Source organism: Adiantum capillus-veneris, chromosome 6 (genome assembly GCF_014529385.1).
Source record: "Adiantum capillus-veneris isolate H3 chromosome 6, ASM1452938v2, whole genome shotgun sequence".
Taxonomy (NCBI): domain Eukaryota; kingdom Viridiplantae; phylum Streptophyta; class Polypodiopsida; order Polypodiales; family Pteridaceae; genus Adiantum; species Adiantum capillus-veneris.
In genome coordinates, this window is record NC_140936.1 from 131,916,047 (window position 1) to 131,928,146 (window position 12,100).

Sequence of the window (12,100 nt, forward strand, 5' to 3'; positions counted from 1 at the left end):
ATTGGAGAGGGATATCAAACATTTCTAAACAACAAGCAATCAAGTGTACGGTGTGCACTAGCCAACCAGGTCACAAATCCAGATAGCTTTCCTGTTGGCAACATGGCAAATGCAGAGAGGGAGGAGTGGGCAACACAATAAAAGGGTGAGCAAGCTACAACGGGCTCATCCCACAGTCAATAACATGAAGCTCGGGTCAAACAAACTCCCACGTACTATGGTGCAAGAGGAAAAGTGGCTTGGAAAGATAAATATTTAACTTATTTTTAATTGTGCAAGTTTGGTTTAGAAGATGTTTTAGATTATGAAACTTTTTTGGTTATTGTTAATTGAGGAAAATATTACTCTGATCCGTCCTACTAGAGAGATAGTCAAGTATCGAGAGGGACACATGGAGCTCCATACTTGGTGATGGTTGTTGAAAAACTATCATATTGCTTGCGAGTAATTCAACTCAGCAGATCTATACAAGGGGTAAGTGTAGACAATGAGCATTGTATTAATCATTAATTTGGGTTATTGATTTATCTAATTTATTTCTGGTTGGTGTAAAGTTAGAGCGATCAAATGTATGTACCTGTGGATGAGGACGAGAAAGAGCGATCAAACGTATATACCTATGGACAAGGACAACAAAGAGGACTAGGATAGATAGTTATTTTTATATGGTCCTCTTTTACAAGTTCGAATGTGGCACAAAAATCCTCATAATTTGTATATAAAACTAGTTTGAAAATTTGGCTCAATTTGTAATCTTTTTAAATTATTGTTCTTTTATGCTTCAAGTTATAAAGGTAAGGTGTGACTTGTAATGTTATAAATGTTTGCATAAACTTTTCAAAATGCAATTGATATTTGATGTGTTTTATGCATATCAAGAAAAACGACGCTCATTTGGGCCACCCAAAATGAGCTTTTTTTTTTTTTGAAAAGCCATACAGTAGCAATATATGTGGTAATGAGCGCATTAATAGGTGCTACATAATAGTTGCATCTATATATCCACAACTATCACCACACATATTGTTGATAAAGCACTATTGTGTACATTTCCGTTGATATTACCACTCACGCAAACTTTTTTGTTTCTATTTTGTTTTGTTAAACCGTGGTATTGCTGGCGGTTCTAGACTTTTCCTCTTATAGCGCTTGTAGCTTTTGGGTCTATCTTCCACAATGATGACATAACTAAAATCTATAAGTTAGTTTCATGCTCACTTGTGTAGGCATAGGTGTGCTTTCTTTTGAGGAAAAAAACCCATAGAGAGACTTGTTATCTAGGTCTAGGTGTTCATGTTCCATGGTAATCTCAAATATGGGGTAGATTGGTAATTTGTGCTCCCTTCCTTTGCATTACTTATTGCTTCCTATAATTCATTTGGACATGCTTGTTCAAATATGGGGTAGATTGGTAATTTGTGCTCCCTTCCTTTGCATTACTTATTGCTTCCCATCATTCATTTGGACATGCTTGTTCAACTTTGAGGATTGGAAGTACCCTACATAACCTACTACCTTTTGTGGTATTTACGACCATACATCCATCCATTTGAGTTTCGATTCCATCTCCATCTATGTTTGTACATTACTTTATTCATTTGGCTCAACACTTGTATGGGGTTAAGTTCCAACTTCCATGTTTTGTTGTAGTTCATGGTTCTATTTTGATTTCAGGAACCCCTTCATTGAGCTTTTCTACTAGAGTCTCTAGACCAACTTTCCTTTCTCAACGGTTGCTTTGTTGGTACATCCCACTATTTGTCATTAAGGCTCATGCTACTTCTATCAATTTTTTACACATTTCCAATTGTTGTCCCTCAACCTTCCCATATGGATATATCATCCATCTTTGCTTGAAAGTTTGGATTGGTTTTAGCACAAGAAGAGATGGACTTGGGGAGTTCATTGGATGAGTTTGGTAGTGATTCAACACCTACTTTAGAAAAGGATTCTACATCACTAGAAGATAGTGACATCTCTAATATCTACGTAATGGGAGTTATGCTGAGAGACGTGAACAAAATGGATGTGTCAGACATACCCGTAGCGGTGGATGGAAATGAGGAAGGCTCACGAAACATACAGTCTTTGTTGGAGAAAGATAATAGTATGGAAGATTTTTTCTAATGATTTGTTGACTAGAGGACTAGCACACTACTTGTAGATGGTGAGCGGTTTTCCAATCCTCTTCATCAATGGCTACAAGAAGATAATTGGTGTTTCAGTTGTAGAGTACCACATCCACTAGAAGGAAGGAACCAAGCTAGCTATGCACAGTCTAAGAAGAGTTGGTGTAGTCCAATAAAAATCTTTTCTCAATGAGGTAAGGAATATATTTAATGCAAGCTTCATTTATCCTATGGAAAATACAAAGTGGGTGTCTCCAGAAGTGGTAAGTGGTGATTTTTCCTAGACAACAAACCTCCAAATGCAATGACTAAGAGGGACCACTTTCCCCTCCCTTTTCAAGATGAACTCTTAAATGAGGTGGCAGCATATGAGTGCTCTATGAGTGCTACACAATATATATAGCTACTTAGGTTATTTTCAAATAAAGATTGTTGAAGAGGATCAGTAATTAACTACCTTTATAGCATTGCGAGTGATTACTTTTGGCCTCACTAATGCACCTACTACTTTTCAATGCTTTGTAACCTATATGTTTTAGCCCTTCTTTGGCAAATCCATAAGGTTCAATGATTTTGTATTTATAGATTTTGTCATTTGTATTTGGAAAAGGAGAGTAGAGGGTTAACTAGGTTGCAATCATTAAGTGAGCAATTGAATGTAAATAAATGTCACATTGCAGAGAGCCAAGTAACTCTGCTTGGACATGTGGTTTCATCACCTAGCATTGAAGCCAATCCAGGGAAAATTCAAGCCCTTACGTCTCTACCAGCTCCCACCATAGCAAAGCAACTAGTTGCTTTCCTTCAAAGATAAAATACTTGAGCATACAATTTCTCTCTCATGTAAATCATTATTCCCTTGCAACAACTCACTCACAAGGATGGGCCCTTCACTTTGAGTGAAGAAAATGAACAGCAATTCAACTGTTAGCCTCTCTCCCCACCATTGTGCCACCAAAATGAGACAAAATCTTCTATGTCAACTCAAGTGTAAGCAATGATATGATTGGGGTTGTTTCGATGCAAAAGGATTTAAAACTTCTTTCATGCAGCCAATCTATTTTTCTAGCAAGATGATGACTAGGCCTTGAAAAGGCAACACTAATGCGGGACATGTGGTTCTTGCACTTATGTTTGTTGTCACAAAGTTTAGATCCTATTTGCTACCTTGGATATTTGTGATCTTAACAATGGAGGAAGTCTTTTCTTATGTATTACAACACATTTCATGCAAGTATAGACACTTTGCACTAGAGTTCACTATCAGGAAGGTGATGTACTTATGAGCCATAGATCCCCATAATTGAATATGGGCCATTCAAGAAATGGAGAATAGATGCCATTGTGCCTCTACTTAGAATGAAATCAGGAAAGGAGTATAACATCGTAGGGTTGACTACATGATGAGGTGAGTGGAGGTAGTAGCAACCACTCGGATCACCGCCAAAGAAGTGGTTTTGAGAGCATACGTTTGGCACACCTTTTAAGATTATCTCAAATAGAGGACCAAACCTTGAGAGCATTCAATGTAGTTTTGGCACACCTCTTAAGATTATCTCAAATAGAGGACCAAACTTTAAGGGGTGATCTAGCTAGGAAACTCATGGAGAAATTGAAAATTTCAAGGGGGCATTCCATTCCTTACTATTTTCAATGTAACGGCTTAGTAGAAAAGATCAACGGTATGGTATGCAGAATCATTACAAAGTAGGTGAACAAAAAACCAAGTCATTATTGGGATAATAAATTGAGAGCATCTCTTTGGGCATATAAAAGTACATTTAGGACCTCTCTAGCTGGCTACACTACTTATCACTTAGTATTTGAGAAAGAAGCCATCCTCCCTGTTGAAGTTCAACTAGCTAGTCTCAAAATTCTAGCAAGTGGGCAAGAAAGCCAAGGAAGCGGCTTCAGTAGAGAATCTTGGACCTAGAAAGGCTTGAGCTAGATAGAACTGATGCTATCGAGTACTACGCTACACAACATCAGCTCTATAGAAACAAGTTCAACAAGAGTTCAAAGGATAAAGAGCTGAAGAATAGAATGCTTGCTCTACGCTATGACAATCGCTTTGAAACTAGGAAGGATAAGAAGTTTCTGCCTAGATGGGAGGGTCCTTTCATCATTAAAAAGAAATACGACAATGGTAGTTAGAGGCTACAAGGTAAAGGCAGTAAGCTGCAAAAAACGGACTGAATGGAAAGAGGCTAAAACCATATTTTCAAAGGTTTGATTCAGGAATAGTGATAGAGCTACCGCCAGAAGGACAGGAGAAAGCCTCCTCTAGCCATCAACATGCAATTACAATATTCATCAACTTCTCTCCATCTCTTTGTCTTTGTGGATGTATTGTATATGGAGGGGGGACCTTGGGAGTAATTTGGATTAGACTTGGGAGGTTGCAATTGGCATCTTGAGAGGACAAGCTGAGATTGCAACATTTGATAGCCTATACCAAATACTAGCAATTGCTTGGTGGGGTTTACTAGTGACCTTAGTGTTGGGTTAGCCTTCTAGATTGCAAAAGGTGTTCTCTCACACATGCAATTGATATTGACTTTTTGTTTTGCATTTTGAGCTTCTCGAACTCTTTCATGCTCTAGGGCAAGGTTTTGCAAAGTGGCTGGAGAATTTGCAGTTTTTGAGACTACGATGGTGTATTCCAAGTCACCATGTTCCCAAAAGTTGTCGACTACCTGAGCCACTTACAATCCTTTCAACCAATAACTATGTAGATACATATGATATTTTGATTTTGCTATATAGAATAACCGATTCACCATCTTAGAGAATCGATCGTTTAGTTGCTCCCTCATTTGAGGCCATTAGTGTGTCTCATTGTCACTGTATGGCATTGCAATTGTTTTAACGACAGTTGGGTAACGGGTTCCCTGAAAAGTTACCTAATCCACTGTCAGCTTATCTGCCCCAACAAGGGAGTTGTTCCAAAGTCTCAACACCATAGATAATCCTTGAACAAAAATTAATACTACCAATTTTTCACAAGAATGGATGTCAAAGAGATAGATCAACTTTTCCATTGACAATACTATGTGCTTGTCAGCCTGAAGCTAGTAAGAGACTTTCGAATTTCTTCTCAACATAGAGCCCATAAATTGAAATTAAGCCCAAGCAATAATCTTTGTCTTAAAACAAGCAATTATTAAATAGTCTCATAAATCTTTGCAAGCTTCTGTTTTCCCTCATCAAGTAGAGTGGTATAATTGGCTCATAATCTTTGCAAGTTTACTTTTTCCCTCCACCCTCACTATGACAGCAGTAGCAGCACAAGTTTATGCCACAGAAAGAGTGTTCTTGCGCGCATTGCGAAACACAATCACGATCGGCACTGCACCCATAGGCGGACAAGTCGCAAACATCATCCTCCACTGCAAAAAAAAAGGGGGAGGGGTAGCTCATCATGGTCATTACAAAAATTTACATAGGAATGCAAGGACCTTCAGTATGCGGGTGTGTAGAAACATAAGACGATTTAGAAATTTTCTCATGTAGGAAAACAAAGTCTTTTTCAGTGTTTTCCATACAATGTAACATCATGAGCTTCTGCTCGAGAGGCACCGCATACCTAGGTAGGTACGATTGGGGGCAGGGGACCACCGGCCCCCCCACCGAGCCAGTGGTCCCCTACCCCCAATCACACCTAGCTAGGTCTGCGGTATCTCCCTTACAGAAGCTCATGATGCTGAGGTAAGTCACAATGTGGGAATTATTGTGAGAATTTGTCCAAAACTTCTTGTGAAATGAAATTAGGTCAAGCAAGAGCTCTTTACTCGAGAGGTGGGCATAGACGAAGGTGTGACTTTATCGTGTATGTGGTTGTCAGTGTGTGTGCGTGCGCGCACGCGAGAGACAGATCCACAAGAAGATTTACAAATTTTCTCATATAGGAAAACGGAGTCTTTTCAGTGTTTTTCATACAATGTATAACATCATGAGCTTCTACTTGAAAGGCACCGCATACCCTCTCTCACAGAAGCTTGTATCGTTTATGCATACCATGAAAATATGGTCGGGAGGGTCGAGCAGGTTTGAGCGTGGACGCCATCAGAAGCAGAAGAAGCACCAGCTGGAGAGAGCGCTTTGCTGCTGCGGCAGAGGTGATGGCGCGCATCCTCGTCACTCTCTTACTCTCTCCCTCAAACACAAATCCGCTTTCTTCAATATAAATTATACATCTTTGTCCTGGGTTTTTCAGCCCATTTTTGGCCCACTCCCCCAGATATCGACACCTTTTGGGCCTCTCTCTTATAGCCTATATACACAAGAAGATTTAGAAATTTTCTCGTGTAAGAAAACGGAGTCTTTCTCTATGTTTTTCATACAAAGCAAAACATCATGAGCTTCTGCTCGAAAGGCACCACATACCTAACTAGGTACGATTGGGGGCAGGGAACCACCGGTCCCCCCCACCGGGCCAGCGGTCCCCTGCCCCCAATCGTACCTAGCTAGGTATACGGTGCCTCCCTCACAGAAGCTCATGATGTTGAGGTAAGTCACAATGTGGGAAAATTTGTGAGAATTTGTGCAAAACTTCTTGTGTTACGGGCCGTTCATTGTCGAACAAGCCTTCCAAAACACTTTTCCACTCACAAATGACAGATTCTCTTCGCCATCATCTAAGGCACGGTTTCACACTCGATCAGTGGAACATGTTGCTCTTTTTGTTGCTAGGTCGTCTGTAGTACAAGTTTTTTCTCTCCTTGTTTGGATGCCCGTGGGGAGTTTCGAGTTCCACCATTGTTCGGGAAAAATGTGTCTCAGCTTAATATCATGCCGTTTTCAATTTCAAAAATGCCGGTTGAGGGCAAGGGGAAAAAGGGAGAAATTCCACCGCAAAATAGAGAAAAATAGTGTAAAAACCCAAAAATAAACCTATTTTTCTAAAATTTTCTCTTGGCAAATCCAAGAAAAGGAATTTTGTATGTTTGGAAAAATGATTTTTCTCGAACAGTGAGTTCCACCCAGATGCGGTTTGACCAACCCAGATGAACACTTGCATGTGACTTTGGGACATGAATCGGTGGGCCAACTTCTTATATTGCAAGGCAAGTGGAGCTTATGGGGTGTAAAAGGTGCACAAAACAGTGAATAGATTTATTAGCCCATGGTAAAAATGATCCTCCCCACTAACTGCCTTGGACATGAGGAGCTCGGATCATAGGGTGGTTATCATCCCCAACAAGATCAAGGGTGGAGATTTCCCATCCCCCCTGTGCATTTGCATGCTGTATACATCATCGCACTCGTTTTTTATGTATGAAGAATTGTGAGAGCAAACTAATCTCGGGTATTAAAGAAATTTGAGGCACACTGAGATTACTTTGTCCAACAAGACCAATGGAACATGATTGTTGTCAGTGCATATTTTTAATGGGGCCCCTACATCCCAGACCCTTTATGAATGTAGTGATCATAGCTAATGGGAAATGATGGGGTATCCACGTGTAGTATGAATACTCCCTTTAGGATGCTCAAATTGTGGGCAATGGGGAAGAGTTCTCCTATCCCATTTTTTGGCCTCCATAAGGGCTTAGGAGACTCTTGGAACTTTTGGAAGCAATCATGGATCTTTGGATTAAGCTAGTTCTGAGCAAATGTGGACCCTTGGATTAAGCTTGTACAGTACCCTCTTGCATGCCATCATCACTCTCTTTCGTTGCACACTCTGACACTCTTTAGGTGACAATTATGTCCACCTTTTAAATGAAGCTACCATAGCCGAAACGATACAAGAAATTCTACATAGGAATTTGGAACAAAGGGGAAGACCTCTTGAACCTCATCAACAGGTTCAAAGGTTTGTGCAATCAAATTGTGTAAATCCAAGCACAAGTTGATGATCAAGACAAAGTTGTTCCTCTATGAGTGCACTTCCTATAGAGTATGATGAAATTGTCACAATCCTCCAGCATAGTGAGCCATGACCAATGTTGGAGGATGTTATCAACACTCTCCATGAAGAGAAAATACTACTTAGCAAGAAGAATGTGTAGCCCAAAGATAAGAACTCTAATTTTGTTACAAATCTAAGCCCAAGAAAAAGTGCATTCATTGTGGTAAGTAGAGATTGTTTCCAGGTCAATCCTTGCCCACATTGTGGCAAGAACAATCGTCCATCCTACATGCTCCAAGAAATATCTTTTGGATTATCCTAGCTTTCCTTCTCGACAATGTTTGACTTTCATAAGAGGCTTTCAAATAGAGGTGTCAATGATCTAGTATCCTAGTAGTGATGGAAAGCCTATTATGTCTCTTGGTAATAGTTTCATTTCAAAAGGGAGGGTGACTTACTCGTGACTAAGCACCTACCATGGGGAGTAAGTAAAATTTTCCACAACCATGCTGAAAAAGGATATCTCTTGTCATGGGATATTTTGGTGATGATGTTGTTGAGATTCAAGCTCAACATATGGTACTCTCATATCATTGCTCACCTATATTTATCAGTGCCATGAGGTAGTGGACATGAGGATCAGTGCCATTGGTACAATAGTTAACATGATCTATCTACCAAGGGTGATGGCCACTTATTTTGCCAGCTCGCTTATTAGTGGTTTCACATTGACTATTGTACATAGTTCTTATTATGTTGTATTTCCAATTAATGATTTGTAAATTTTATCATCATTTTAAGTAGTGAAAAGAAATAAGCATTTGGGTGCCTCCGTTTCCAGTGTATGGTGTTTCGGTTGTATGTGTGTGTGCTTGCAAGAGCTCAAGTTCTCTCCTTCTCTTCTCTTTACATGGTATCCCGAGCTTAGTGGTGGTTAGGAGCTAAAATAGCAAGCATAGCAGAAGAAGCGGTTGAGGGTAAGGGTTTCTCCACTCTCCTCCCCTGTGTATTGGTACTTCACTTACCCCTGAGATTTTTAAGAGGCATTAGCAATGATCTCCTAGTTTCGTTATTTTTGTAGGAGATCGTACACCTTGGGATTTTGCAAAATCTTTAGGACTAAATTTTTGTAGCCAGATTTCATTTTTGGACATGGTTGGGCCTCTATTTTGAGTTAGTGTGAATTCATGTGCAGTATGCAAAGGTGCAAATTTCCCATTCTGGTGTAGCAAAAATATTGGTTGGTGCCACAATTTTCATAGCTACTATAGATCAAGAAGTTCGAGTAGAGGCATGAATGCCTCTAGCTTTGGCGGGGGGGGGTTTCCAAAACCGGCCATCGTCTTCTCTCCCATGGAAATAAAACCATAATTTTTTTCTTAGATTTTAAAAAGGGGCTTTTGGAGGGGGCTACGTGCCACCTCCTATTCTTCTCTCTCTCATTTTCCGTAAAAGATAAGAAGAGATCTTCTCTCTCTCTCTCTCTCTCTCTCTCTCTCTCTCTCTCTCTCTCTCTCTCTCTCTCTCACACACACACACACACACACACACATCTTGCCTTTGGTCGCTATTCATTATATACATATGAATAAGGAGATCCTCACTCATTAGTTCTTGAGGTTGCTCCACCGACACCATATCGTGCTCCTCCCCTTCCCTGCACGCATGGCATCGCACAGTGAACATACACATCCGTGCACACGTGCACTCACACTAGGGTTTTTAATGCATGAGTGCACTCATGAGTATGATGTAGGTAGTCTCAATTTTCCTTGTGATGCTAGTGCTAACTCTCACCACAAATACCCGTGCATGTGACTCTCAATGTGCATGTCCCATCCTTCTAAATCACTTTACAATTCCCTAGTCTCTCTTCAATCTCTTGGATATCCCAAGTGTGCAAGTAGGCCCTCCTTTTGTATGTGAAGGAGAGGCTGCTTAAGGGTGATTAGTGGAAACCTTATTTTGCAAGGTGAAAGAGTGGTAGGTAGGCTTATGGCTACCTCTCGGCCGCACATGGAAATGCATGGTGCATTCACATGGGCTAGATTCTGTAGCATGGCTCAAATTGGCATATCAACTAGAGAATGGTGGATTATACAATTATTCGTGGCTTTTAAATTTCCAGAATTGGGGAGACGGTAAAGGTGGGATAGTCAACTTGGTAGATGGTTATGATTACCACGGTGGATAATAGGATTTTTTCGTTTAATGATGGTAGATGGGTTTTTTACAAGGGACTTAATGAGCATGGGTGATCCACTTACAAACAAAGGAATGCACTGTACTGCCCATTCTCGGTCATCATAGTCACGTTGTAGCTTGGCAAGAAACTTTGAGGTTGATTTCACAAGTGGCCGCCGAATGGTCGTCACATCAATATCAGTGAAATCAATCTGCTTTGAGAAACTTCTCTAGGCCGGGATCATAATTTTCTTTTAATATTTTTAGCTTTAATCTTGTTGTTTCTTTCCTATGATAGCCGTGCGTGCATATTATCGGCATTGCTCATGTGTGGTTGATCTTCATGATTTTTTAAGATGATTGTGAGTATTACATGAGTGGTTTATGTGTGTGCAAATCGTATGTGTGTGTGTGTGCGCGCGCATGTGAGTGGTTTATGTACATATGTGCACATATTGTATGCGATGCATGACCGTGAGAGAGAGCGAGTATATGCATGCGTATTGTGTGTATATGTATGTGTATATTAGCATGTGTGTGTGTGTGTGTGTGTTGGCTTGAGAGAGGGACGTTGAGAGAGGTTGAGAGCATGAGTGTGTGTATGTAAAGTGTGTGTGTGTATGAAATGAATAAGAGAGAGAGAGAGAGAGAGAGAGCGAGTGTGCGCATCTGTCGCACGTGTCAAAGCAAGGGACTTGCCATACACTATGTGCGAGCCACAAATAGATGCAAGCACACAATCAAACTAATCTAGCAAGCTCAAAAGAGCAAGGGTGTGTCACTCACCGCCCTACGCTCGTCTTTGTGGAAGATTCCTCGTCGCGAAGAAGAAGGAGCTACCGTCGTGCCGCACTCAATTGTCTTTTTGCCGCCATGCCATCGTCGCAATACTCTCTCTCTCTCTCTCTCTCTCTCTCTCTCTCTCTCTCTCGCATACAAACACACAAGGAGATGAAGAAGAAGATGGAGATGGGGCAAGAGCAGTCTTCAGTTGCACAAATGAGAGAATAAGTGATTTTTAGGTTTAGGTGAATTTTATATGAGCTCGCCCATTCACACTTTCGGCGCCCATGCTTAGCCAACTAACCCTTGACTATTCCACTTAGAGTACGCCTCTCATCGGCGATCACTCTTACCCTTTTCCTATTGGACCAACAAGCCTGGCCCATGACTACTAGAAGTGGACGGTGGTGGTTAACATGCCCCCCTTCCTGATGTAGATTCCGCCCCTCGGAATATAACAGTGCAGCATCGGGATCCACGATAGGAGTGCCTGTGTCAAAAGAACAACAACATTATGAAAGCTCAAAGGCAGCATGTGGAGGCGTGCAATAAGTGAGATGCATACATGATATTCTAGGAAATGCAAAAAAATTCATGAATTTGTAACATTGCCAACTACAACAAGAGTAGTACTTGAATGAAATGCAATTGAGTTAGGGTCTATTAGGTTGACTCTAAGAGAAGTACACAAGAGCTAGGGCTGAAGTAAGTACTACATTGACCCACATTAATTAAAAAATGTCGACTAAAGAGTAGTAAACCCTAAGAATGCTCGTCAGGGTCTAAAGACTAGTGATCTTGTCACTTATACCACTTAAGTGTGATCAACATAAAATACAAGGAAGTTTGTGCTATTTGCTTTCTCTTTTCTTCTTTTTTTCTTCTTTTTTTCTTTTTTGTTGTTGTCATAGTTGCTACAAGTTGCTTGGGGACTTAAGGTCTCAAATACCAGCTTGAGCATAAACTAGCTAAGAGACTCTAGGTCTCAAATACCAGCTTAACACATGGACTTCCACAACACAAGTCACACTTAGGTGGAATAAGCTAGAGAGAACTATATCCTCATAGCCTAAAAAATTACTAAAATTATTAAAATTAATAGACTATTTAGGAATTAAAGTCACCAATTAAGTGGCATAGTTTAGCCTAA